This window comes from Mytilus californianus, unplaced genomic scaffold (assembly GCF_021869535.1).
Source record: "Mytilus californianus isolate M0D057914Y unplaced genomic scaffold, xbMytCali1.0.p SCAF_68, whole genome shotgun sequence".
Taxonomy (NCBI): Eukaryota; Metazoa; Mollusca; class Bivalvia; order Mytilida; family Mytilidae; genus Mytilus; species Mytilus californianus.
Genome location: NW_026262721.1, coordinates 771,754 through 799,443, shown reverse-complemented (window position 1 = coordinate 799,443; position 27,690 = coordinate 771,754). Strand labels below are relative to the sequence as shown.

At 33.8% G+C, this 27,690-nt stretch overlaps 2 long non-coding RNA genes across 2 annotated transcripts; both read right to left on the bottom strand.

The window, feature by feature from the left end:
• Positions 1-27,690, bottom strand: LOC127707377 (uncharacterized). Its single transcript, XR_007984832.1, has 3 exons — positions 27,498-27,690; positions 1,982-2,062; positions 1-975 (listed from the first exon to the last, which is right to left on the bottom strand). It is a non-coding gene; the product is annotated as an uncharacterized LOC127707377 (long non-coding RNA).
• Positions 19,257-23,484, bottom strand: LOC127707376 (uncharacterized). The gene is made up of 2 exons (XR_007984831.1): positions 22,170-23,484; positions 19,257-20,765 (listed from the first exon to the last, which is right to left on the bottom strand). It is a non-coding gene; the product is annotated as an uncharacterized LOC127707376 (long non-coding RNA).

Here is a 27,690-nt window from a genome sequence, read left to right as displayed (position 1 = left end):
ACATCTCGATACTTAAATGTCTCATCAGTTATCATTTATCGTATTGTAATGATAAAACAGAAAGAAATTTATTTATGACTTGTAAAATAATACATTTGTCGGCATATAACTGGAAGAAAGTGTAATATGTATTTTTGTTTTATTTTCATTGTTGGATTTAAAGTAGCACAGTACAAAAAGCAACATTTTTTTTCTAAAAATAGGTGGATTGAGGTTTTATAAAACACCTGTCAGAAAAAAAACAATCACACTATCAAAAGCTATAGAGAGAGAATTAAAAAATAAATGAACAGGTATCAGAAATTTGCAATAGGACGATATTTCATGTTACGAATTTTTTTTAGGAGAATGTCAAAAATAAGGAAATTGAGTAAAACATTCTATATTCATTTGCACATAATTATAATTCTGGAAATTCCCCATATCATTTTGACTGACTAACTTCATTTTATGTTACTTTGTATTGTGCTACCTTCATGCTTATAGCTTCCACAAATATCCATTCATAAATCATCATTCTGGAAAATCCGACTTTCCTTTCTCAGATCAAAAAATAAAGGCAGTACAAACTATCAGGTTCATTCGTGAAAGTTCAAAATTGCAAATCAAACAAATACTTGTATCCAACACTTGATTTACCTGTCAATTCATCAATTATTGGTACTTGTTTAGTGTTTTCGATGTGATCATTCTCTGCATATGCATCAGTCTTCAATTTAATATTGTGCCACTCCGTCTTTTCAAGTTCAAGTTTTGGTTCGTTTCTCATCAGGGCTCGTATCCGTAACCTGTTTTCTGTACTGTTTTTTCGGCCAATGGCATTGCATATCAACCCATATTCTGACTGTTCGTCCCTCCACGATTTTGTGAATGTCTGAATATTTAACTTCTTAATAGCATCACGTATATCGTCATATCTGATGTGTTTGCGAAATCGATACTTTGTCTTTTTCTCTCTTCCCATTTTGAAAATACCTTGAAAAATATATGCCATAGTTGTTATATTTATTGAATAAAAGATCTAATAATTAAAATAAGAGGCCAACCTTTTTATTACTACACAGTACTTATAGATATGATATAAAAAGCATAATACTATGATATTCCTTCGGTCAAGTGTCTTCCCTTTCATATATGTTTATTTGGTTTACCATAATATTGACATTGCATTTTTTAAACAAGGGGATTATGTGTTTTGAGATATAGTTTGGTTACAAATCATGCAAAAAGATAGTGGTACAAAGTGAATCACTGAATTGAACAATTGTTTTTGCATTTGTAGATTTTGTGAAATTAAGTCTGAATTTGTTATAAGAAACCATTAAACACAGTATATTTCTCGTGTATGAATATTTGAAAAATATGAACTGTCTACACTCATCATTTTATAGACACTCTATAATGAGCAAAATGGTTAAACTAAATTATATAATAACTTTCTTTGAAATATATGAAAAATGCAATATAAAGCATCATTGTGGTTTTGAGTTGAATTTATGACATCGAGGTCCTTTGTGATTGGCATTTGGCCTTTTTATGACAGTGCAAGTAGTAGACTTTATCACTGCAACAGTCCACCAGAAACCAAATATTGCTGTTTGATCACTATAAAAATAAACTGACTCTTTCAAACTACACTTAAATTCGGAATATTAAGATAGTCGGAAAGATGATTTAGTTACAAATAATGCTAATGATCCAATACTCTCTAAAGGGGATTAGTAAATTAAATTCCATATGAGAGCGTACCGTATCTCGGCCCAAATGGAATTTACTGACCCCGTATATACCGTATAAGGTCACTACCAAGTAACTTATTATATCATGTATATATCAAACCTTTCCTAAACGAAATTCCTTTGGAAATTCTTAATAAGGCGATATAATGTTGTTCCCTCGTATGTGATATAGATGTAGATACAAACGACGTGAAATAATGTTCTCATATCTAGTACTATGTTTGTCGTTCGCTGAGACTTACCTTTATACCTTAAGAGCTCTTTTAGATATGATAGTCTTACGTTGAAGCTGTGCAGCTGCAATATGGAATCTTTTATCACACCTAGAATTAGGGAAACAGTCAAGATGTAAAAAGAAAGACTATTCGCAATATTAAAAGCACATTGTCCTCTAAAGTACCACAACTTACGGTTTTTGAAGATGTCACAAAGATATATGGAATACAGAAGAACATTTGTTTGGCAAAATCAGTAATCCTCTACAATTGATTTACGGCATACTTGAACCTTTTCCACATTTTTTAAAACAACTTAATTGACAATGATTGAAGGGGTGGTGCAAACCGATCGCCATAGAAGTAAGACGTAAAAATGTCAACAGAACTGTAAACACAATAGTATGCATTTAAATTAAACTTATTCATCACACCCTTTGGTTTTAAACCGAAAATCCTAATCTTGTTTTAGTGACTTCTGTGCAATCAAGAAACATTTGTGTTTTGACAGAATGCCATAAAGCTTCATGTACTTGTGTGTTAATACTCGTTTATCATTGTGATAGGTGATATTTAGATAAATGCAACATTAAACCTTGAGAGCACGTTTAATGAACAACAGTTTATTGCATTTTCAAAATAATACACTTTTGAAGTGTTCTTTTCGTTTAGAAGACCAATGCCACAAAAGACACCAATTATTCTTACGAAAGCAACAGCAATTAAAAATTCCTAAAGAGTAATACTAACTAGGCTCGGCAAATTGAGACTGATACCCCTATATCCATTTCAGTTGCTGCTGTAAAATTTTGTATTGAGACAATGACTTTTGATGATAACTGGCTTTCAGAAAAAAATTTAAAATGTGCAGTTCAAAGTAAGGTCAGAATGACATGATTTTGGTATCTGATAAATACAGATCCTATGATGAATCTGCATAGTTACAAAGTTTTTGAAGTAATGTGGTGTACAAGAGAGTTATACTCCGTAAACAAATCAGATACCGTTGTACTATCATTACGGTAAAGGGTCAAAATCAAGTTTAGTATGGTGTCTGATGAGTTTATTTATCTTCATACCAGCGTTTTTTTTCATTTTTGCTGGTGTGTTTTGTATATGCGAATTTTGTGTTTCTTTGGTTCTTATAACGTGACTCTGTACTTTAAAAGATTCCGTCATTATGTTATTGTTCTATTATATGTCATTATGTTATTGTTCTATTATAAATTTGAAAATACTTTGAACGACAAACGACAAATTTATTTTACTCGCGTAGTGGTATTTACCATATGTAGATTCTTAAAAATTCTAAAGAACTTCTGGACAATTTTAAATCTCGGTCTATTTCTGAAATTAATTCTAACATAACTTTTGATTTCTTAACCCTGTATACCAACATTCCCCATGTGAAATTATAAAATTGTTTTGAATAAACATTGAACGACAAAATTTCTTCTTATGTGACGTTTACATTTTCTGACGTCAGAAATGCGAAGCAATGAATGTGGTTTTAATTTGATAGATGCTTTTGTGCTTTTTTGTAAATGGTTGTTTGTTTTGATATTGTAACACAGTGATGACTGCTGTACCCATATTTTGACTATTTTATTTATTATGTCTGTTTTGTTCACGCATCGTTGTAAATATAACGGAATTTGATGAGACTGTCGTACAAGTGAGAGATTTAGCGTTATAAAACCAGGTTCAATCCACCATTTTCTACATTTGAAAATGCCTGTACCAAGTCAGGAATATGACAGTTGTTGTCCATTCGTTTGATGTGTTTTGTCATTTGATTTTGCCATGTGATTAGGGAATTTTCCGATTGAATTGTCCTCGGAGTTCAGTATTTTTATGATTTTAGTTTTTGTTAATGTTAATGCCAACGTACTAAAATTATGCCACATCAACAAATTGGAAAACCTGTTACTATCATAGATGTCAAAGTCAAGATCAGCGTGAATTGACTTAAGCATATGACACACCACAATCCAATGATGCCTCAGTATTCCAATGTTGATAAAAAAAAGTTCTTCGGTACAAAACGTATGCACAGAACACAAAAAAGGCAAGGTGTTATTGTCAAACATTTGAAAGATTAAAGTGAAGATCCGAACGACGATTCTTCCCAATTTAATGATGCATTATCGTATCAGGTTCGCGTACAGTTCATGAGAAAAAGACCGAAATGCAAACACTTGACATTGTCATATGCAAGGAACTTGAAAAAGGTCATGGTCAGATACAAGCAGCAAGAAATTGTAATATCGTGGTCAGATGTGGGATTTCAATTGACAGAAAACTTCTGGTAATGTGTAAGCAGTTCTTGAACAATGAAAATGGTTGCAAGGAAAATGGACATAAGACCAGTCAAAAGCTTCGTAAAATAAGGCAGATGATTAAGACAATTGATATTTGGAAATATGAAATGATTAAGAATACCTATATAAAACTATACGAATTTTTACCTATTGATATAACGTTTTGTTATGATTTTACTAGGTAAACATGACTGACAATAAAACACTGCAAATTACATTTGATGTTTATGAACAATATTGTAACCAACCGAATAAAACTTCAGTATGGGATTGTACTTTTATGAGCAACACGACGGGTGTCACATATTCAGCAGGATCATTCCAATATACATAAGATCCACGGGGTTCTAGCTCGGTGTGTTTTGCTCACTATTTATTTTTCTATGTTGTGATTTGTATGTTTTGTAATTTGCTATTTTGCACTGTTTTGTCGTACTTGCCTGTTTATTCTCAGTTCGTTTTTTTGAATTATGAGTTTGATACTCTTGTTTGCATATGTACCAATCTTTGAAACATACGGAAACTCAAAGTTAATACTGAAAAAAACTGAATTCCACTTTTGAACTTCGAACGCTAGTTGTCTCATTGAAATCATACCGCCTCTCCTTATTTTTATAAAACAAGAATGTTTGTTTTGCTAAAGAATGGTACGACAAAAATGTGGTTTTCAAGTTTAAGAGGATACTAAAATAATTGAAGATTAATGCAATTATTCAGGAAGAAATTTTGACTACATTTGTCGTGTAGGTGGGATCAGTATTTTTGACTTAAAAGCTCTCAAATGTGCTATCTTCAGAAGAATAAAACATACATAATTACCTATTGATATTCAGTGACAACTGTTCGATAATTTGATAGCACCTATATTACTTTATCCTACCTCCCATACAATTCATTGGTTAAAAGCAAATACGTGGGAGTCGTGTATATTCAATAGTGTGTCAATGAGCAGTTGGTTCCTTACCAACTGCGTTTAGTAGGCAGGCGGAAATTGTTGTGTATTCAATTTGTCTTGAATTTAGCACAACTCAGCAAACCTCCAACTCGCACCACTTAAACACTCTCACTAGTTACTACAACTTGCATCACTTTATCAGACTCGCACCACTCAAAACAAATATAACAAACTCGAAACGTGTTTAATCTTTGATTGTTTTCTTCAAATTTTAGTAAATTCCTCCTTTCTCGGGGCATCTGTGTCACACAGATACATAACCCGCACCACTCGAAGAAAAATTACTACAAACTCGCACCACTGAAGAATTGAATTGTTTGAAATCATCAAAGAGTTCTGGATTGTCTTCTCTAGAGTTATTTCCTGCGTTCTTGGAACACCCGCACATTTCGAAAAAAAAACAATAATACAAACACGCAGTCTGAGAGTATTACATGGTAATACATAGTCCCCTACCGGTTTACAATTAATTGTACTGGAACAAAATGCAAACTTGGTCTATAACTTGTCATGGTGTAAACTATATAACATATATCAATATCCTCAAGCATGACAAAACAGTCTTGAAAACTGTTATTTAAGTGAATTATCTAAGACCAAGGACCATTAATCTGCAAAAATGTATCAGACCGAAACAAAATTCGAACTTGATTTGTAACTTGTCATGATAAAACACCATTTATCAAATCAATATTGTCAAGAACGAAGAAAAGAAGTGTGGCAAACTGATTTGCTGGACTGACTGATGAACATACAGACAAACAGACGGACGGATTGCAACCTATAGTCCCCTTCGACTTCGTCGGTAGAGGACTTAATACCACCACTGAGAAATGTTTTGATCATCAGTATTCTAGGTTGTCTTCCTCTTCTCTCAGTATTTCCTCCATTCTTGGAGCACCTGTGTAACACCTGTGTAACACCGAGACAGAAGCTAATAATAAGACACTCTAATTCCTATTGAAGAAGAACTGGAAACTAATCAAAACTATCAACACATTTTCAAAAACGAAGCTAACTGACGCTGTCTATCATCATAAGCATTTCAATTAGTCTTCAAGCCAAGCTAGTGCAGTGATATTTGTAGTGGTATTGAAATTAGAAACATTTCATATCATTGGTTTTGAAGTTCTGCTTCATTAACAATTCTACCGTTAAGGCTATCTGTTTTGTTCAGTTTACTTTTTTTTCAATGACAAGAGTTTTATAAGAATGTTCTAAATTGATTGGTGTTCTGGTTTTTGCGATATAATCAGTTGGAAATTTAACAAAAGAATGGCTCTCTCTACATTTTTTACCCATTTAATATTGGCAGCTCTTATCTTTCAAAAAGTATAAAAAATGGATGTAATCAGGTTTTCAAAAATTTCTTTTAAACAATACGTAATACCAATATAAAAAGAAAAGTAATGCTATCGGGCAAAATTTGCAATATTAGTTAGCAATATCCTTTAACTATACGTTCCGCTATATAGATGATGTTCTCTCACTAAATAATACAAAATTTGGTGACTATGTTGAACGAATCTATCCCATCGAACTAGAGATAAAGGATACTACAGATACAGTTAAATCTGCCTCAGATCTTGACGTACATCTAGAAATTGACAATGAGGGTCGGTTGAAAACAAAACTTTACGACAAAAGAGATAATTTCAGCTTCCCAATTGTGCACTTTCCATTTCTATGTAGCAACATTCCAGCAGCGCCTGTATACGGAGTATATATCTCCCAATTGATACGATATTCCCGGGCTTGTATTTCCTATCATGATTTCATTGATAGAGGATTGTTGCTCACAAGGAAGCTATTAAACCAAGAGTTCCAAATGGTGAAGTTGAAATCATCCCTTCGTAAATTTTCCGGACGCCATCATGAGTTGGTTGACCGTTATGGAATAACCGTTTCACAGATGATATCGGATATGTTCCTTATGTCGTAACTACAATACCCTTCCCTTTTCACGAATGTGACCTACCGAATTAGACTCTTTACCGGATTTGTAATAACATAAGCAACACGACGGGTGCCACATGTGGAGCAGGATCTGCTTACCCTTCCGGAGCACCTGAGATCACCCCCAGTTTTTGGTGGGGTTCGTGTTGCTTAGTCTTTAGTTTTCTATGTTGTGTCATCTGTACTATTATTTGTCTATTTGTCTTTTTATTTTTGGCCATGGCGTTGTCAGTTTGTTTTCGATCTATGAGTTTGACTGTCCCTCTGGTATCTTTCGTCCCTCTTTTGTATTGGCAATACACGGATGAAAGTAGAGGATTCCAAATATCTCACATAAATTAAAATAACAAGACTAGAAAACATCCTTTAAATTTCGATTTGTGGCGGATGACATAACATAAGCTGATGATATGCTTTCAATGTCTAGTTAATATGTTTTCGTCATGAATATATAACTGAGGGCTCTCAAAAGCATATGTTGTTAACGTAGGCAAACGTGCGTATTCAACAATGAACATTGAGGAATACATTAATATTAAGAACAAACATTTTGTTTTGAAGATCAATTTTCAAGTTAACTAGTTCTCCCTATCTGTTCTGGTTTTCGACAAGCACAAAAAACGTTTAAATAAATCTTGCGATTTAAGGGGGAAACTCGTATAAAAGAGACTATCATGGAACAATAACTTAATGAAGGAGTCAACGGACGATTTAGCCATATCACTTATTTGTAGATCTGGAATTGTTGACCAGTTTTGCTGTTAAATAATTTCTATCTAACAATTATTGCTTTTAGAATATATGCAAAATATTGGAAAAAAAAACATTATGAAGGACAATGACTGCTAGTAGGCGTCGTTTGACTATGTAGATGTAATGTTTTATAACCCTGCGTCATTCTGTATGTGATGTTGCACGTCAGGAGCCTGTGATTCAATAGTTATGATTTGATGCTGTATATCATATTTGTTTTTCGTTTATTGTTTGGTACATACAGTAGGCCGTTATTTTTTTATCATTGTTTAAGACCGTTTTAACATAAACGGTATCAATATGTCTGCACCAGATGTGCATTTCGACACTCAGTGACTCTTCAGTGGTGTTTGAGGCCAAAATATTTGGAAATCAAAAGCTTATTAAAAAGATGAAGAGCTATAAACTAAAAAGGACAAAAAAGTAAAGCCAAAGCAGGGCAAGGAACCAGAGCTTTCTATGAGGGAGATACATTCCTAACCGACCGTATGAGGGTTATATGGCAAGTCAAGGTCGTTAAAAACTTCCATCATCATACAGTCTTGAATTTTAAATAATTTCAGACTTTTTGTAACAGCAAAGGTGGTAAATAGTTGCTAGATTCTTCGACATATTGGTTTCTAGTGTATGTATTTCACATAGCGACCTTTATTAAACTAAGTTCCCCGCTGGGAGCCATTCTGAATGATTGATTGTCATCAAAGTAACAACACTTGGCAAACACGGCATTAGGAATATTCATGCCAAGTTTGGTTTCATTCCATCCAGTGTCTCTCTCAAAGAACACATTTGTATGTATTTCCCATAGGGTCCTGTGTTAAATGAAGTTCCTATTGGCAGCCATCTTGAACCATTGATCGCCTACAAAGTTACAACACTTGGTCAGCACCTCATAAGAAACATTCATGCAATGTTTTATTTCATTTCATTGAGAGGTTCTCTAAAAGAAGACATTTGTATGTATTTCTCAAAGGGTTCTATGTTAAACTAAGTCCCTCTCATGCAGCCATCTTGAATGATGGATTGTCTTCTAAGTAAAACCACTTGGTCAGCACCTCATTAAAAAACCTTCATGCCATATTTGGCTTCATTCAATCAGTGGTTAAAAAAAAGACATCGGTATGTATTGTCCATAGGGTCACACGCTGGCGGCCATCTTAGATAACTGGTTGCCTACAAAGTTACAACATTTGGTCAGTACCTCATAAGGAACAGTCATGACATGTTGTATTTCATTCCATTAAGTGGTTCTCTAAAAGAGGACATTGATATATATTTCACATAGGGTCCAATGTTAAACTAAGTCTCCATCTGGCGGACATGTTGGATGCTAGATCGGCTTCAAAGTAACAGCACTTGGTCAGCACCTCATAAAAAATATTCATGACATGTTTGCTTTCATTCCATTCAATAGTTCTCAAAAAGAAGACATTTGAATGTATTGTTCACTGGGTCCTATGTTAAACGATGTCCTATCCTGGTGGCCATCTTGGTTGATGGATCAGCTACAAAGTATCAACACTTGGTCAGTATTTCATAAGGAACATTCATACTATGTTTTGTTTCATTCTATCCAGTGGTTCTCTAGAAGAAGTTCAAAATGTACGACAAACGACGACGGACGACAGACGACAGACGACGGACGCCAAGCAAAGAGAAAACCTCACTTGGCCTTTCGAGACAGGTGAGCTAAAAAAGAAAACTCCGTCTTATTCTATTTACTGAATGCTTTTGATCAAATTAGTTACATAAATATTTATTAGCAATGGTTTCAGAAATGTTTATATGAAGAATAAGATAATCTTTCTTTGGAGAATTGACTGATAGCAATTGAGGTGAATTGCTATACATATTATATTATACATAATGATTCATTTAACTTAGTATTGAACCAAATTTTTATAACTGCTTAAATATAACCATCAATTACACATGAAATGTTCAGAAATGAGTTCCGTTTGAATTCTTATCAAATCTATTCAAGAAGCTATCATGAGCTTGTGTCGCTCACGTGATTCTACTTTGGTTTTGGAAAGCATGTAAAAATAGATACCCTAATAATGATTGAGGCCATTTTGGGTTTAAAATTGACCCTTTATATAATCAAAAGCAGAAGACTTTTGTAAAATTTACATAAATCACCAAAAAATTCTTTGAACTTGTAGAAAATGACTTAATTAGGAAAATAACTCCACCAAGATGTCAATTAACCATTTTGGTCATGTTATTATGTGTAGATCTTCTTGCTCTTTTCTTGATATTTTTGCAGTTGATAGTATATCTCAACCTATAAAGATACATGTATTAAGGTCTTCCTCAGCACATCAAAAGGAACATTAATGCCATGTTTTGTTTCATTCCATTCAGTGTTCCTCTGGAAGAAACATTTTTATGTATTTCCCATAGGGTCTTGTGTTAAACTAATCTTCCTGATGACGACCATCTTGGATGATGGTTCGGCTACAAAGTGACAACACTTCGTCAGCACCTAATTGGGAACATTCATGCCATTTTTGGTTTTATCCTAATCCGTGGTTCTCTAGAAGAAAACATGTGTATGTATTTCCCAAAGGGTCCTATTTTAAACTTATTCCCTCTGCTGACAGCCATCTTGGATGACAAATAAGCTACAAATTATTAAGGCTTGGTCAGCACCTCAAACGAAACATTCATACCATGTTTGGTTTTAATCCATTAAGCGGTTTTCTAGAGGGAGACGTATATATTTCCCATAGGGGCCTTTGTTAAACTATGCCCCCCCCCTTTGGCAGCCATTCGGTTGATGGGTTTGCTACAACGTTACATCACTTATTCAGAACGTCATAGGGAACATTAATGCCATGCTTAGTTTCATTCCATTCAATGGTTCTTAAAAAGAAAACTTTTGCTTTTATTTCAAATAGGGGGTTTTGTTTAAAATAAGTTCCCTACTGGCAGCCATTTTGGATTTTGATTGGCTACAAAGTAACAACACTTCGTCAGAACTTGATAAGATACAATAATGCCATATTTGGTTTCATTTCATTCAGTGGTTCTCTAAAAGAAGACATTTGTACATGTATGTATTGCCCAAAGGGTCCTTTTTTAAACAAGGTTCACCGCTGGCAACCGACTTGGATGATTGATAGGCTACAAAGTAACAACACTTTGCCAGCACCATACAAGGAACATTCATGCCATGTTTGGTTTTATTTTATTCAGTGGTTCAGTAAAATAAAACATTTGTATGTATTTCTAATAGGCTCCTATGTTTAACTAAGTCCCCGCTGGCGACACTCTTTGATAGCACCTCATTAGGAACATTCGTGCCATGTTTTATTTCATCGCATTTAGTTGTTCTCTAAAAAAAAACAACATTTGTATGTATATATACCATAGGGTCCTATGTCAAACGAATTCCCCACTCTGGAGGCCATCTTCGATAATGAATCAGTTTCAAAGTAACAACACTTGGTCAGCACATCATAAGGGACATTCATGTCCTATTTTATTTCATTCCATTTTGTGGTTCTCTAAAAGAAGACTTATTGTGCCCTTTTAATAGCAGACTTGTTTTTGTGCTGTTATGAATCACAGTTTATGACCAAACTGGTTAAAGACCCCGATAAATTGCATTTAAATGATAAATTCAACAACACTTACCGTTATCTTGGTGATATTTTTTCGTTAAATAATCAAGAACTTTCTAAGTATACTGCAGAAATTTACCCAAAGGAACGTACCTTAAGTAAATCAAATTTAAACGGTAATAACGGTCCTTTCCTAGATTTAGATATTTCGGTTTTACACGGGAAACTCGGCTCTAAAGTTTACGACAAAAGGGACAATTTTTCGTTCCCTATTGTAAATTTTCCCATTTTGGATGGTGATGTTTCACGGTGTTTATATTCCACAACTTTTTCGCCATGCCCGTGTCTGTTGTGGCGTTTTTGATTTTAACGAACGTAATATATGTATTACAGGTAAATTATTAATCAAGGGATTTCGTTACCACAAATTACTTTAAACCTTTACTAAATTTTTCCAAAAATATAAAGATTTGGTTTGAAAGTTTAGTTGTACCTGTAAAAAAAGTTATTTCCAACGGGATAGCAAATCTTCATTTTTACGGAAATATTGTTTGCCGTACGCGTGCCCAAAAATTTAGAAACGATCCTGGTAAACTTATCGATCCTTTAAATAAACTTATTCTAAAATATTACCAATTCAACACTGTAATTAGATCATTGAATATTGTTTTTATTGGTATTAATATTGATTTTGTTATCAGTAAATTAAAAGCGAAATAAATATTATTGTAGTATACATATACAAATAATGGATCTACAATCTGACGATACGTGTATCTTGGGATTGCACAAGGTCATGTCTTTCTCTGACTGTTTATGACGTCTTTACACTAAATCCATTGGATGTGTACTGATTGATAATTTAGTCTTTGGTGCATGATTTTTGTTTATTACTTGTTAGTGTTAGTAATCTCAGATCAGTACTTAGTGTCTTTTTGTTGTTGGGATATACAAGTACCCGGCAACGTCCACTCTGTGCTTTTTCTGGATGCATTTCTATTTGTATCCATCTGATGAGTTAAACCTTTTTCAACTGATTTTTATAGTTCGTTCTTATGTTGTACTGTTACACCACTGTCCAAGGTTAGGGGAGGGTTGGGATCCCGCTAACATGTTTAACCTCGCCACATTCTGTATTATGTGCCTGTTATTAAGTGGTTGTCGTTTGTTGATGAGTTACATATTTGGTATTCGTTTATTTTTGTACTAAAATTCGGCCGTTAGTTTTCTCGTTTGAATTGTTTTACATTTGTCATTTCGTAGCCTTTTATAGCTGACTACGTGGTATGGGCTTTGTTCATTTTTGAAGGTAGTACGGTGACCTATAGTTGTTAATGTCTGTGTCATTTGGTCTCTTGTGGAGAGTTGTCTCATTGGCAATCATATCACATCTTCTTTTTTCTATGTGCATGTATTGTTCCTATGAAAAACTAAGTCACCCACTGGCGGCCATCTTGAATGATTGACCGTCTACAAAGTTACACCACTTGTTGAGCACCTCATAAGGAACATTCATGGTATGTTTTGTTTCATTCTATTCAATGGTTCTCTATATGATGTATGTATTTCCTAAAGGGCCTATTTTTACAGCGGATGACCGTGAGGTCATTCCGGTGTATTGTTGTCAGCGAGATTTCCATTGCGTAACTTTCGTGTTGGACTGTAACCCGAATAATCCAGTCGTTATAATTCGCTCACTATCGATCACTACCAAAGTGGAGAGAGTCGGAGACGTTAAGGGCTTGAATTATTCTAGTAAGTTGGACTGGTAACCGATCTATAATCTATAAATACGCGGACATCATCGTGTGCAAAATAACATACCTTATCGCTTGTTATAAATTCATTTTTTTAATGAATACTCATAAAATATGTTTTTTACATAAATTATGATATGAAAATGTTTTGTTATTTATATATATATATATATAGTCTAAATTGAAAACAACATTCAAACCTATGATTGCGTTGGATAAAAACCGCAATTTTTATACGTGTGCATGTAAAACAAATTTCGTTGTTGAGGGGTCTAAATACAGCACAAACAACATTTTCCAAAAGACCAAAAAAGTGAAAAAGTATATTTTAACAAAACGCATTTGACTAACAGGTCGAACAGCTGATGTTCTTAAACCCTGCTGACTGCCATTGACGATTGCCAAATAAATTGATCACAAGATGTAACAAAATGGATCTTAATATAAATTCAATATCAAACAGAAAACAATAAACATGCGGCAAAGTTGGTATACCACAAACATGAGGTGTAAAAAGTTGTACACCATATCCGGATTTCGACAATTAATGTCTCTTCAGTGATGTCGGGATCGAAACGGTATTTGGAAGGCCATATAATTTATCTCAATTAAGGATAGACTCTGGAATTTTAAAGAGTCGAAATAGGATGAACGGATTGTATCAACCGGTGGGAAAATATAATACAAGCCCAAACGAAAAAATATAAACAAGTCTAAATTGAAAACAACGTTCAAACTTATGATTGCGTTGGATAAAAACCGCAATTTTTATACGTGTGCATATAAAACAAATTTCGTTGTAGAGGGGTCTAAATACAGCGCAAACAACATTTTCAAAAAGACCAAAAAAGTGAAAAAGTATATATGTATATATATATATATATATAAGTAAAAAATCATTGATATCGATCTATGCACACGTACAGAACAATTGTGTTAACGCATGCGGAAGAATAATTTAAGAACGGAGTATATATCTCCCAATTGATACGATATTCCCAGGCTTGTATTTCCTATCATGATTTACTTGATAGAGGATTGCTGCTCACAAAGAAGCTATTAAACCAAGAGTTCCAAATGGTGAAGTTGAAATCATCCCTTCGTAAATTTTACGGACGCCATCACGAGTTGGTTGACCGTTATGGAATAACCGTTTCACAGATGATATCGGATATGTTCCTTATGTCGTAACTACAATACCCTTCCATTTTCATGAATGTGACCTACCGAATTAGACTCTTTACCGGATTTGTAATAACATAAGCAACACGACGGGTGCCACATGTTGAGCAGGATCTGCTTACCCTTCCGGAGCACTTGAGATCACCCCCAGTTTTTGGTGGGGTTCGTGTTGCTTAGTCTTTAGTTATCTATGATGTGTCATCCGTACTATATTTGCCTGTTTGTCTTTTAATTTTTGGCCATGAAGTTGTCTGTTTGTTTTCGATCTATGAGTTGGACTGTCCCTCTGGTATCTTTCGTCCCTCTTTTAAGAAATCTCCCATGCAGAGTTATCGGTCCTTGCTCTCTCTCAAGGACCGATAACTTTGGATGGGAGATTGCACGTTTTGCGGGAAAATATGAATGCCTACTCAAATCCAATCTATTAGAAAATCGAATTATTACAGAAAAGTGTCCACCATGCACTTGCACCACACTACTATTAATATAGTAGAATATAATGATATACAAATGGATGAAAACTTTATATACATGTAACTGTAATATACAAATATTAATATAATATATAACAACAAACCAGAGTATACTGATTTGTATCGCTACAATATAATAGTTATTCCGGTCAGGTTGAATTCCCTGTCATTTATTTATCATCCACGCACGAACTTGTCTCAGAAAAAAAAATATATCTGTACATTAACCTCACTTTCAGGTATAGAGATGTGATTTTTTTTCTGAGACAAGTGCTTGTGACCATCCACAACATCTACAAGAACTTGCGGTCATCCGACGTTCAGTACTTCAGTACTTTGATTAACTAAGTCACCCTCTGGTGGCCATCTTGCATGATGGATCGGTATCAGAGTAACAACAATTCATAAGGAACAATCATATCATTCCATTCAGTTGTTCTCTTAAATGATACATATATATGCATTGTCTGTAAGCTCCTATGTTAAAATAAGTCCCCCTCTGTCGGCCATCTTGGATGTTTTATCGCCTACAAAATTACAAAACTTGGCCAGCACCTCATACAGAACATTAATGCATTTTTTTTATTTCATTCAATGTAGTGGTTCTCTAAAAGAAAATATTTGTATGTATCTCCCATATGGTCCTATGTTAAACTCAGTCCCTCTCTAGCAGCCGTCTTGGATGATGGATTGGCTTCAAAGTAATAACACTTGATCAGCACCTCATAAGGAACATTTATGGCATGTTCGATTCCACTCCAATCAGTGATTCTTGTAAAGAAGACATGTGTATGTATTGTTAATAGGTTCCTATTTTAAACGAAGTCCCCCTACTGGCAGCCACCTTGGATGACGGAACAGCTACAAAGTCAAAACAGTTAGTCAGGACCTCATAAGGAACATTCATGCCAGGTTTTGGTTTCATTCCACTCAGTGATTCTCTGGGAGAAGTTCAAAATATAAAAAACTAGAGGCTCCAAGGAACCTGTGTCGCTCACCTGTTATTTTTATTTACAATTGATGCATGAAATAATTCAACTGTTATACTTTTGCTTTAGTTTCAGAGATATAAGTCAAAAACTGCATTTTCCCCCAGTGTTATTTTTTTTTGCCATGTCTGCCATGTTGGTTGGCAGGCAGGGTCATCAGACAATTTTTTAAAACTAGATACCCTAATGCTGATTGTGGCAAAGTTTGGTGAAATTTGTCTCAGTTGTTTCAGGAGACTTTTGTAAAAGATTACAAAAAATTACGAAAAATTGTTAATTTTGACTTTAAAGGGCAATAACTCCTTATGGGTTCAATTGATCAGTTTGGTAATGTTGTCTTATTTGTAGATATTACTTTGCTGAACATTATTGCTGTGTACAGTTTCTCTCTATCTATGATAATATTCAAGATAATAACCAATAAAATGCTTCGCTGGGCGCAGCTTGATACGACCGCAGAGGTCGAACCCTGAACAGTTGGGGCAAGTATGGACACAACATTCAAGCTTGATACAGCTCTGAATTTGGATTGTGATTAAATATTTGACACAGCATAGGTTTCTGACACAGAAAGAATGTGGTCTAAGAACTTCAATTTTTTTAATTTACCTATTATGGTCCAATGTCCAAAATCAAAATACATGGTTAGATTCAGCATATCAAAGAACCCCATATATTCAATTTTTGTTGAAATCAAACAAAGTTTAATTTTGGACCCCAACTTGGACAAACTTGAAAACTGGTCCCATAATCAAAAATCTAAACACATGTTTAGATTCAGCATATCAAAGTACCCGAAGAATTCAATTTTTGTTAAAATCAAACTAAGTTTAATTTTGGACCCTTTGGACCTTAATGTAGACAAATTTAAAAAACGGGACCCTAAATTAAAAATCTAAAAACACAGTTAGATTTGGCATATCAAAGAACCCCAATAATTCAATTTTTGATGAAATCAAACAAAGTTTAATTTTGGACCCTTTTGACCTCAATATGAACCAATCTGATAGCGGGCCCACAAATAAAAAATCTAAATACATGGTAAGATTCAGCATATCAAAGAACCCCATATATTCAATTTTTGTTGAAATCAAACAAAGTTTAATTTTGGACCCCAACTTGGACCAACTTGAAAACTGGTCCCATAATCAAAAATCTAAACACATGTTTAGATTCAGCATATCAAAGAACCCCAAAAATTCAATTTTTGTTAAAATCAAACTAAGTTTAATTTTGGACCCTTTGGACCTTAATGTAGACAAATTTAAAAAACGGGACCCTAAATTAAAAATCTAAAAACACAGTTAGATTTGGCATATCAAAGAACCCCAATAATTCAATTTTTGATGAAATCAAACAAAGTTTAATTTTGGACCCTTTTGACCTCAATATGAACCAATCTGATAGCGGGCCCACAAATAAAAAATCTAAATACATGGTAAGATTCAGCATATCAAAGAACCCTATATATTCAATTTTTGTTGAAATCAAACAAAGTTTAATTTTGGACCCCAATTTGGACCATCTTGAAAACTGGGCCAAAAATCTAAAATCTAAATACATGTTTAGATTCAGCATATCAAAGAACCCCATATATTCAATTTTTGTTGATATCAAACAAAGTTTAATTTTGGACCCCAACTTGGACCAACTTGAAAACTGGTCCCATAATCAAAAATCTAAACACATGTTTAGATTCAGCATATCAAAGAACCCCAAAAATTCAATTTTTGTTAAAATCAAACTAAGTTTAATTTTGGACCCTTTGGACCTTAATGTAGAGCAATTTAAAAAACAGGACCCAAAATTAAAAATCTAAATACACGGTTAGATTTGGCATATCAAAGAACCCCAATAATTCAATTTTTGATGAAATCAAACAAAGTTTAATTTTGGACCCTTTTGACCTCAATATGAACCAATTTGATAGCGGGCCCACAAATAAAAAATCTAAATACATGGTAAGATTCAGCATACCAAAGAACCCCATATATTCAATTTTTGTTGAAATCAAACAAAGTTTAATTTTGGACCCCAATTTGGACCAACTTGAAAACTGGGCCAAAAATCTAAAATCTAAATACATGTTTAGATTCAGCATATCAAAGAACCCCATATATTCAATTTTTGTTGAAATCAAACAAAGTTTAATTTTGGACCCCAACTTGGACCAACTTGAAAACTGGTCCCATAATCAAAAATCTAAACACATGTTTAGATTCAGTATATCAAAGAACCCCAAAAATTCAATTTTTGTTAAAATCAAACTAAGTTTAATTTTGGACCCTTTGGACCTTAATGTAGACAAATTTAAAACATGGGACCCTAAATTAAAAATCTAAAAACACAGTTAGATTTGGCATATCAAAGAACCCCAATAATTCAATTTTTGATGAAATCAAACAAAGTTTAATTTTGGACCCTTTTGACCTCAATATGAACCAATCTGATAGCGGGCCCACAAATAAAAAATCTAAATACATGGTAAGATTCAGCATATCAAAGAACCCCATATATTCAATTTTTGTTGAAATCAAACAAAGTTTAATTTTGGACCCCAATTTGGACCATCTTGAAAACTGGGCCAAAAATCTAAAATCTAAATACATGTTTAGATTCAGCATATCAAAGAACCCCATATATTCAATTTTTGTTGATATCAAACAAAGTTTAATTTTGGACCCCAACTTGGACCAACTTGAAAACTGGTCCCATAATCAAAAATCTAAACACATGTTTAGATTCAGCATATCAAAGAACCCCAAAAATTCAATTTTTGTTAAAATCAAACTAAGTTTAATTTTGGACCCTTTGGACCTTAATGTAGAGCAATTTAAAAAACAGGACCCAAAATTAAAAATCTAAATACACGGTTAGATTTGGCATATCAAAGAACCCCAATAATTCAATTTTTGATGAAATCAAACAAAGTTTAATTTTGGACCCTTTTGACCTCAATATGAACCAATTTGATAGCGGGCCCACAAATAAAAAATCTAAATACATGGTAAGATTCAGCATACCAAAGAACCCCATATATTCAATTTTTGTTGAAATCAAACAAAGTTTAATTTTGGACCCCAATTTGGACCAACTTGAAAACTGGGCCAAAAATCTAAAATCTAAATACATGTTTAGATTCAGCATATCAAAGAACCCCATATATTCAATTTTTGTTGAAATCAAACAAAGTTTAGTTTTGGACCCCAACTTGGACCAACTTGAAAACTGGGCCCATAATCAAAAATCTAAACACATGTTTAGATTCAGCATATCAAAGAACCCTAAGAATTCAATTTTTGTTAAAATCAAACTAAGTTTAATTTTGGACCCTTTGGACCTTAATGTAGACAAATTTAAAATAAAATGCTTCGCTGGGCGCAGCTTGATACGACCGCAGAGGTCGAACCCTGAACAGTTGGGGCAAGTATGGACACAACATTCAAGCTTGATACAGCTCTGAATTTGGATTGTGATTAAATATTTGACACAGCATAGGTTTCTGACACAGAAAGAATGTGGTCTAAGAACTTCAATTTTTTTAATTTACCTATTATGGTCCAATGTCCAAAATCAAAATACATGGTTAGATTCAGCATATCAAAGAACCCCATATATTCAATTTTTGTTGAAATCAAACAAAGTTTAATTTTGGACACCGATTTGGACAAACTTGAAAACTGGTCCCATAATCAAAAATCTAAACACATGTTTAGATTCAGCATATCAAAGTACCCCAAGAATTCAATTTTTGTTAAAATCAAACTAAGTTTAATTTTGGACCCTTTGGACCTTAATGTAGACCAATTTAAAAAACGGGACCCAAAATTAAAAATCTAAATACACGGTTAGATTTTGGCATATCAAAGAACCCCAATAATTAAATTTTTGATGAAATCAAACAAAGTTTAATTTTGGACCCTTTTGACCTCAATATGAACCAATTTGATAGCGGGCCCACAAAAAAAAATCTAAATACATGGTAAGATTCAGCATATCAAAGAACCCCATATATTCAATTTTTGTTGAAATCAAACAAAGTTTAATTTTGGACCCCAATTTGGACCAACTTGAAAACTGGGCCAAAAATCTAAAATCTAAATACATGTTTAGATTCAGCATATCAAAGAACCCCATATATTCAATTTTTGTTGAAATCAAACAAAGTTTAATTTTGGACCCCAACTTGGACCAACTTGAAAACTGGGCCCATAATCAAAAATCTAAACACATGTTTAGATTCAGCATATCAAAGAACCCCAAGAATTCAATTTTTGTTAAAATCAAACTAAGTTTAATTTTGGACCCTTTGGACCTTAATGTAGACCAATTTAAAAACGGGACCCAAAATTAAAAATCTAAATACACGGTTAGATTTGGAATATCAAAGAACCCCAATAATTCAATTTTTTATGAAATCAAACAAAGTTTAATTTTGGACCCTTTTGACCTCAATATGAACCAATTTGATAGCAGGTCCACAAATAAAAAATCTAAATAAATGGTTAGATTCAGCATATCAAAGAACCCCAAGAATTCAATTTTTGATGAAATCAAACAAAGTTTAATTTTGGACCCTTTTGACCTCAATGTGGACAAAGTTGATAACGGGGCCCAAAAATCAAAAATCTAAATACATGGTTAGATTCAGCATATCAAAGAACCCCATATATTCAATTTTTGTTAAAATCAAACTAAGTTTAATTTTGGACCCTTTTGGCCTTAATGTAGACCAATTTGAAAACGGAACCAAAAATTAAGAATCTAAATACACGGTTAGATTCGGCATATCAAAGAATCCCAATAATTCAATTTTTGATGAAATCAAACAAAGTTAAATTTTGGACCCTTTGGACCTCAATGTGGACCAATTTAAAAAACGGGGCCCAAAATCCAAAAACTTAATACACGGTTAGATTCAGCATATTAAAGAACCCCAAGAATTCAAGAATAAAACCCCATTGAAATTGATCAAGAAATAAGCAATTTATACGAAGTATCTTCTTTTGCACAATACTGTGCAATTGAATATTTCTTGCTATTGTGCAATACTGTACAATTGACAATTTCTTGCTATTGCGCAATATTGTGCTATTGGATATTTCTTGCTATTGCGCAATACTGTGCAATTGAAGATTTCTTGCTATTGCGCAATACTGTGCAATTGAAGATTTCTTGCAATTGTGCAATACTGTGCAATTGAAAATTTCTTGCTATTGCACCATTCTTATTATATAATAATTTACACATCCTGTTTGGTGTGTATCTCCTACCATATCATTATTATTTGCTTTTAAATATTAATCAGAAATAACCAACTTACAATGGAAAATTTTAAAAGAAACAAAAAAGGAAAAAAAGAAAAAAAAGAAAAAAAAAAATCCCCCCCCCCCCAAATTTTTTGAACCCCCTTATGATTCATCACCCCCAAACTCAATCCCAGCCTTCCCTTTGTGGTATGGTACCTTGCAGTACAATTTCAGAGAGATCCATACACTTGAACACAAGTTATTGTCTGGAAACTAGAAAAATGCTTATTTTTGGCCCCTTTTTGGCCCCAAATTCCTAAACGTTTCGGGCAATTACCCCCAAACTCAATTCCAGCTTTCCCTTTGTGATATGGAACCTTGTAGTACAATTTCAGAAATATCCAAACACTTACACACAAGTTATTGTCATGAAACTAGAAAAATGCTTGTTTTTTGCCCCTTTTTTGGCCCCTAATTCCTAAAATTTTGAGGCAATTACCCCCAAAATCAATCCCAGCATTCCCTTTGTGATATGGAACCTTGTGGTACAATGTCAGAGAGATCCATACACTAACACACAAGTTATGTCTGGAAGTTACAAAAATGCTTATTTTTGGCCCCTTTTTGGCCCCTAATTCCTTAACTGTTGGTACCATAACCCCCAAAATCAATCCCCACCTTCCTTTCGTGGTATTGAACCTTATGGTAAAATTTCATGGAGATTCATTCACTTAAACTAAAGTTAGAGTGCGAAAACCAATGTGTCTTCGGACGACGCCGGACGACGCCAGACGACGACGACGACGACGACGACGACGACGACGACGACGACGACGACGACGCCAACGTCATACCAATATACGACCAAAAAATTTTCAATTTTTGCGGTCGTATAAAAACGGGACCCAAAATTAAAAATCTAAATACACGGTTAGATTCGGCATATCAAAGAACCCCAATAATTCAATTTTTGATGAAATCAAACAAAGTTTAATTTTGGACCCTTTGGACCTCAATGTGGACCAATTTAAAAACGGGGCCCAAAATCCAAAAACTTAATACACGGTTAGATTCAGCATATTAAAGAACCCCAAGAATTCAAGAATAAAACCCCATTGAAATTGATCAAGAAATAAGCAATTTATACGAAGTATCTTCTTTTGCACAATACTGTGCAATTGAATATTTCTTGCTATTGCGCAATACTGTACAATTGACAATTTCTTGCTATTGCGCAATATTGTGCTATTGGATATTTCTTGCTATTGCGCAATACTGTTAAATTGAAGATTTCTTGCTATTGCGCAATACTGTGCAATTGAAGATTTCTTGCTATTGTGCAATACTGTGCAATTGAAAATTTCTTGCTATTGCACAATACTTATTATATAATAATTTACACATCCTGTTTGGTGTGTATCTCCTACCATATCATTATTATTTGCTTTTAAATATAAATCAGAAATAACCAACTTAAAATGGAAAATTTTAAAAGAAAAAAAAAAAGGAAAAAAAGAAAAAAAAAAAAAAAAAAAATCCCCCCCCCAAATTTTTTGAACCCCCTTATGATTCATCACCCCCAAACTCAATCCCAGCCTTCCCTTTGTGGTATGGTACCTTGCAGTACAATTTCAGAGAGATCCATACACTTGAACACAAGTTATTGTCTGGAAACTAGAAAAATGCTTATTTTTGGCCCCTTTTTGGCCCCCAATTCCAAAACGTTTCGGGCAATTACCCCCAAACTCAATTCCAGCTTTCCCTTTGTGATATGGAACCTTGTAGTACAATTTCAGAAATATCCAAACACTAACACACAAGTTATTGTCATGAAACTAGAAAAATGCTTGTTTTTTGCCCCTTTTTTGGCCCCTTGTTCCTAAAATTTTGAGGCAATTACCCCCAAAATCAATTACAGCCTTCCCTTTGTGATATGGAACCTTGTGGTACAATGTCAGAGAGATCCATACACTTACACACAAGTTATTGTCTGAAAGTTACAAAAATGCTTATTTTTGGCCCCTTTTTGGCCCCTAATTCCTTAACTGTTGGTACCATAACCCCCAAAATCAATCCCAACCTTCCTTTTGTGGTATTGAACCTTATGGTGAAATTTCATGGAGATCCATTCACTTAAACTAAAGTTAGAGTGCGAAAACCAATGTGTCTTCGGACGACGCCGGACGACGCCGGACGACGACGACGACGACGACGACGACAACGACGACGACGACGACGACGACAACGACGACGACGACGACGACGACGACGCCAACGTCATACCAATATACGACCAAAACATTTTTAATTTTTGCGGTCGTATAAAAACTGAAGAATTTCCTTAAATTATTAATTCAGGGGCAGCAACCTAACAAGGGCTTGTGTGATTTGTTTATAAATTTCAGGGCAGATGCATCTTAACCTGATGAACATTCTCACCCATTGTCAAATTTGCTTGAAATGCTTTGGTTTCAGAGATATAAGCCAAAAACTGCATTTTACTCCTTTGTTTTATTTTTAGCCATGTCGGCCATGTTGGTTGGCAGGCAGGGTCATCGGACACATTTCTTTAAACAAGATACCCTAATACTGATTGTGACCAAGTTTGGTTAAATATGTCTCAGTAGTTTCATCAGAGAAGATTTTTGTAAGATTACAAAAAATAACAAAAAAATACTATAAAGGACAATAACTCCTTAAGGGGTCAATTGACCATTTTGGTCATGTTGACTTATTTGTAGATCTTACTTTGCTGAACATTATTGCTGTTTACAGTTTATCTCTATCTATAATTATATTCAAGATAATATTCAATAAATTGCATTGCTGAGCGCAGCCTGATACGACCGCAGAGGTCCAACCCTGAACAGTTGTGGCAAAAATAGACACAATATTCGCGCTTGATACAGGTCTGAATTTGGATTGAAATTTGATATTTGAAACATAATAAGTATCTGACACAGAATAACTGTAGTCAAAGAACTAAGAGTTGGTTATAGGATTAGAATTTATATTTATTTTTTTTCCTTTATGTACAATACACTATGCTGTTGCCAATTGATCCTCCCCCAAAAAATAAATTTATCCCCCCTTTTTTTCTGAAGATATTTTCTTTTTAATTTCTGAAATCTGAAATGAGAAAAAATTGCCCCCCCCCCCCTTAATATTTTTCACCTCCCTCCCTCCTTTTTCAAAAAAAAAAATTCTTCCCCTCAAGATATGGTCATAATCTCAATTCAAATTTCCAATGGAGTTTGCAACCATAATTACCCTTATAAATACATCATAAAAGTCTTAAAATAGAAAGTGACATACATAATCATGGCTTAAAACAGATATTTCTTAATCAGCTTTTTTTAAAATAGTAACTTCTAAAAATAAATTGACAGCTAATCACCTCAAGACAATACAACATTTATTTATTCATAATTTAAAAGCAGTGTAAGGGAGGTAATCCAAACATATACTTTTTTAATTGTCAATAAACAGGGAAATACTTGTTTTCCCCCTTTTTTTCCCCTAATTCCTAAACGGTTTGAGCTATACCTTCCCCCTTCCCAAAGCCAATCCTAACCATCCCTTTGTGGTATGGAAACTTGTGGTATAATTTCAGAGAGATCCATACACCATTCCAGAAGTTATTGTCTGGAAACTAGAAAAATGCTTATTTGGGCCCTTTTTGGCCCCTAATTCCTAAACTGTTTGGATCATAACTCCCAAAATCAATCCAAACCTTCCTTTTGTGGTTAAAAACCTTGTGTTTAAATTTCATAGATTTCTATCTACATTTACTAAAGTTATTGTCCAGAAACCAAATGTCTTCGGACGACGCGGACGACGACGACGTGATACCAATATACGACCGCAAAAGTTTTTGCGGTTGTATAAAAACTGGAAAATTTCCTTTAAATTACCAATTCAGGGGCAGCAACCCAACAATGGGTTGTCCGATTTGTCTGAAAATTTCAGCGCGAAAGATTTTGACCTGATAAACAAATTCACCCCCATGTCAGATTTGCTCTAAATGCTTTGGTTTCAGAGATATAAGCCAACATCTACATTTTACCCCTATGTTCTATTTTTAGCTATGGCTGCCATCTTGGTTGGTTGGCCGGGTCATCGGACACATTTTTAAACAAGATACCACAATGATCATTGTGGACAAGATGGTTAAATTTGGCCAAGTAGTGTCAGAGGAGAAGATTTTTGTAAAAGTTAACAGACTCAGGACGACAGACGACGGACACCGGATGACAGACGCCGGACGCCAAGTGATGAGATCTTATTTATTGATATTTGCAATGGCATGTCAAAAATCTTGCAAAATACAATTTAAAAATCAGAACATTGAAATGCATTTTCCTAATACATTATTTACATGTTATATACAAGTTACGGAATTTCTCTCAGTCAATAAGTTATATATGGACCTGTTCGATTATATTGACACTCGAACTTCGTCCTCTGTCAATATAATTTGAAGAAATTATATATTACATATTGATCAGAAAGAACTATATGCACTGAGGATGAAATTCGAGGAAGATATACTTTTCTACTATGATATGTCCTCGTATCGACCTCGTTCAAAGGTAAAATTGTTATATAATTATTGGCAATGAGGCAAAATTAAAGTTGGTCGTCAGGTGCAAAAAGTGTTAATTTTGACGATTTGTCGTCCCTTTTCTTAATCTGGAAAGCCGAGTGATGCTGATAGATGTAACCAACTGTAGTCTACATGTAGAGTAGACTCCATTGAACACATTTACAACAACAGTTCTTATGTCAGAGTGAAACTTATCTTGGCAGAGAAGTCTATAAAAGAAGGTCATTTTGACCAAAAATTAGAAATTTCTCGATTTTACCCGATTTTTTACTGCAACTGAAGCTGGAACCGGAAGTAGTCGTTTTCTAGGCGTATTTCAATAATAAACAAAAATAGAAGATATATGCCCGCGGGTTTACACTACAGGTGGAAGTTTTAGGCCTCTAAACTTTGTGTGTTAGACATCGAATGGAAGCCCACCCCATACAAAAACTGTTTATCCGATTTCAATTTTCGTATTTGTATCGAAATTCGTATTTGAGCTCAATATGAACATTGAAATGCAGAAACATGACAACATTGGTGCAAGATTGAGATAACATTTAGAATAAATGAAACCGTATTGAATAACATTGAAAATGTAAATTTACTATTGTCTGAATATCCTCGAAAAAAAATACTTAGAACAGTAATTAATGTAACAAAACGCAGACAACACCTATATTTAGATAATTAACATGTTTACAAAACTCCTGATGTCAATCTGAATTAATACTATAGTATCTATCTAAAGTGACTTATTGGTCCTTTGGGCCGGTGTAGTTTAATTGAAATATTTCAGTATTGTACATATTTTTGTTGTACACAATGTCACTATAATGAACATATTTGTATTGTATTATAAATGTCGTAAAGTTGACCTCAAAAAGTATGGAGAGCAATTGGAGCCAAAGAACAGTATTTTACGTATGGTGGTAATATAACGGCCCCTGTATGGTAAAGTTTTTTAAAAGAATAATTGAAAAATTTGCGATATATAATATGTTGAAGACTTTTGGTAAAATTTAGAGTCAACTCGAGTGACAAAATTTAGAAATTTGATCTAGGGACATTTATTCAGACCATGTGTGTGTATTTGTTTAATCCGATTTTTTCATGAAAATAAAGCTGATTTACAAATGATGTGACGACATATCAATAAAGTAGTTTGGTGTCTTTTTCTGAATATCTCTTCTTGGCATCTTACAGAAATTGTTCATGTGTATCATTCAATATACATCAGAAACATCTATAACTTGAAATTTTTAGATTAAACTATCAAAAAATTTAGTTTCGTTAATCGTGTCTGAAATTTTCAGAAAACTCCGTTTAAATACAATGACAGGTAATGAATTTGATTGGAAACTTTGTGTTTCCTTTTTTTTTTTTAGAAAATAAGGCGTGATCCCACTATTTTCATTTGATATTTCGAAAGCATTTATGAAAAGCAATTCTCTAATTGAATTTTAACCAAATCAATCGTTTGATAGTTTCTCAAAAAGGAAAATACAACCTACATGACTGTATATAGTATAACTGTGATTTCGTTACTTTCAATGTATTTTAACGAAAAACAAGCTCCGTGACCCCAAGTTTTTAAGTTGGAATTTGAAAATACAAAGACCGAGAAGTCTGTTATAGAAGTTTAAGACAAATGTATCGTCGAACATTTATACTACCCAGCTACCATAACCGTTTCAAAACAAAATCAGTTTATGAAAGATCAAAAACAATAAAATGTAAATATTACTCACATTGTATGAATTAAGAATCTTCAGTACCAGCACATAATCTGCTAAGTAAAGTATATATCACGTAGGTCTTCCAAGCCACCTAAACATTCGATGTATTACACATTCACTGTTAAATTGTTATAAACACAATGGTATTAGAAGTATAAATCCAAACCAACATTACAAGTGTCATGTCCGCCAGGCAAACTGCGCA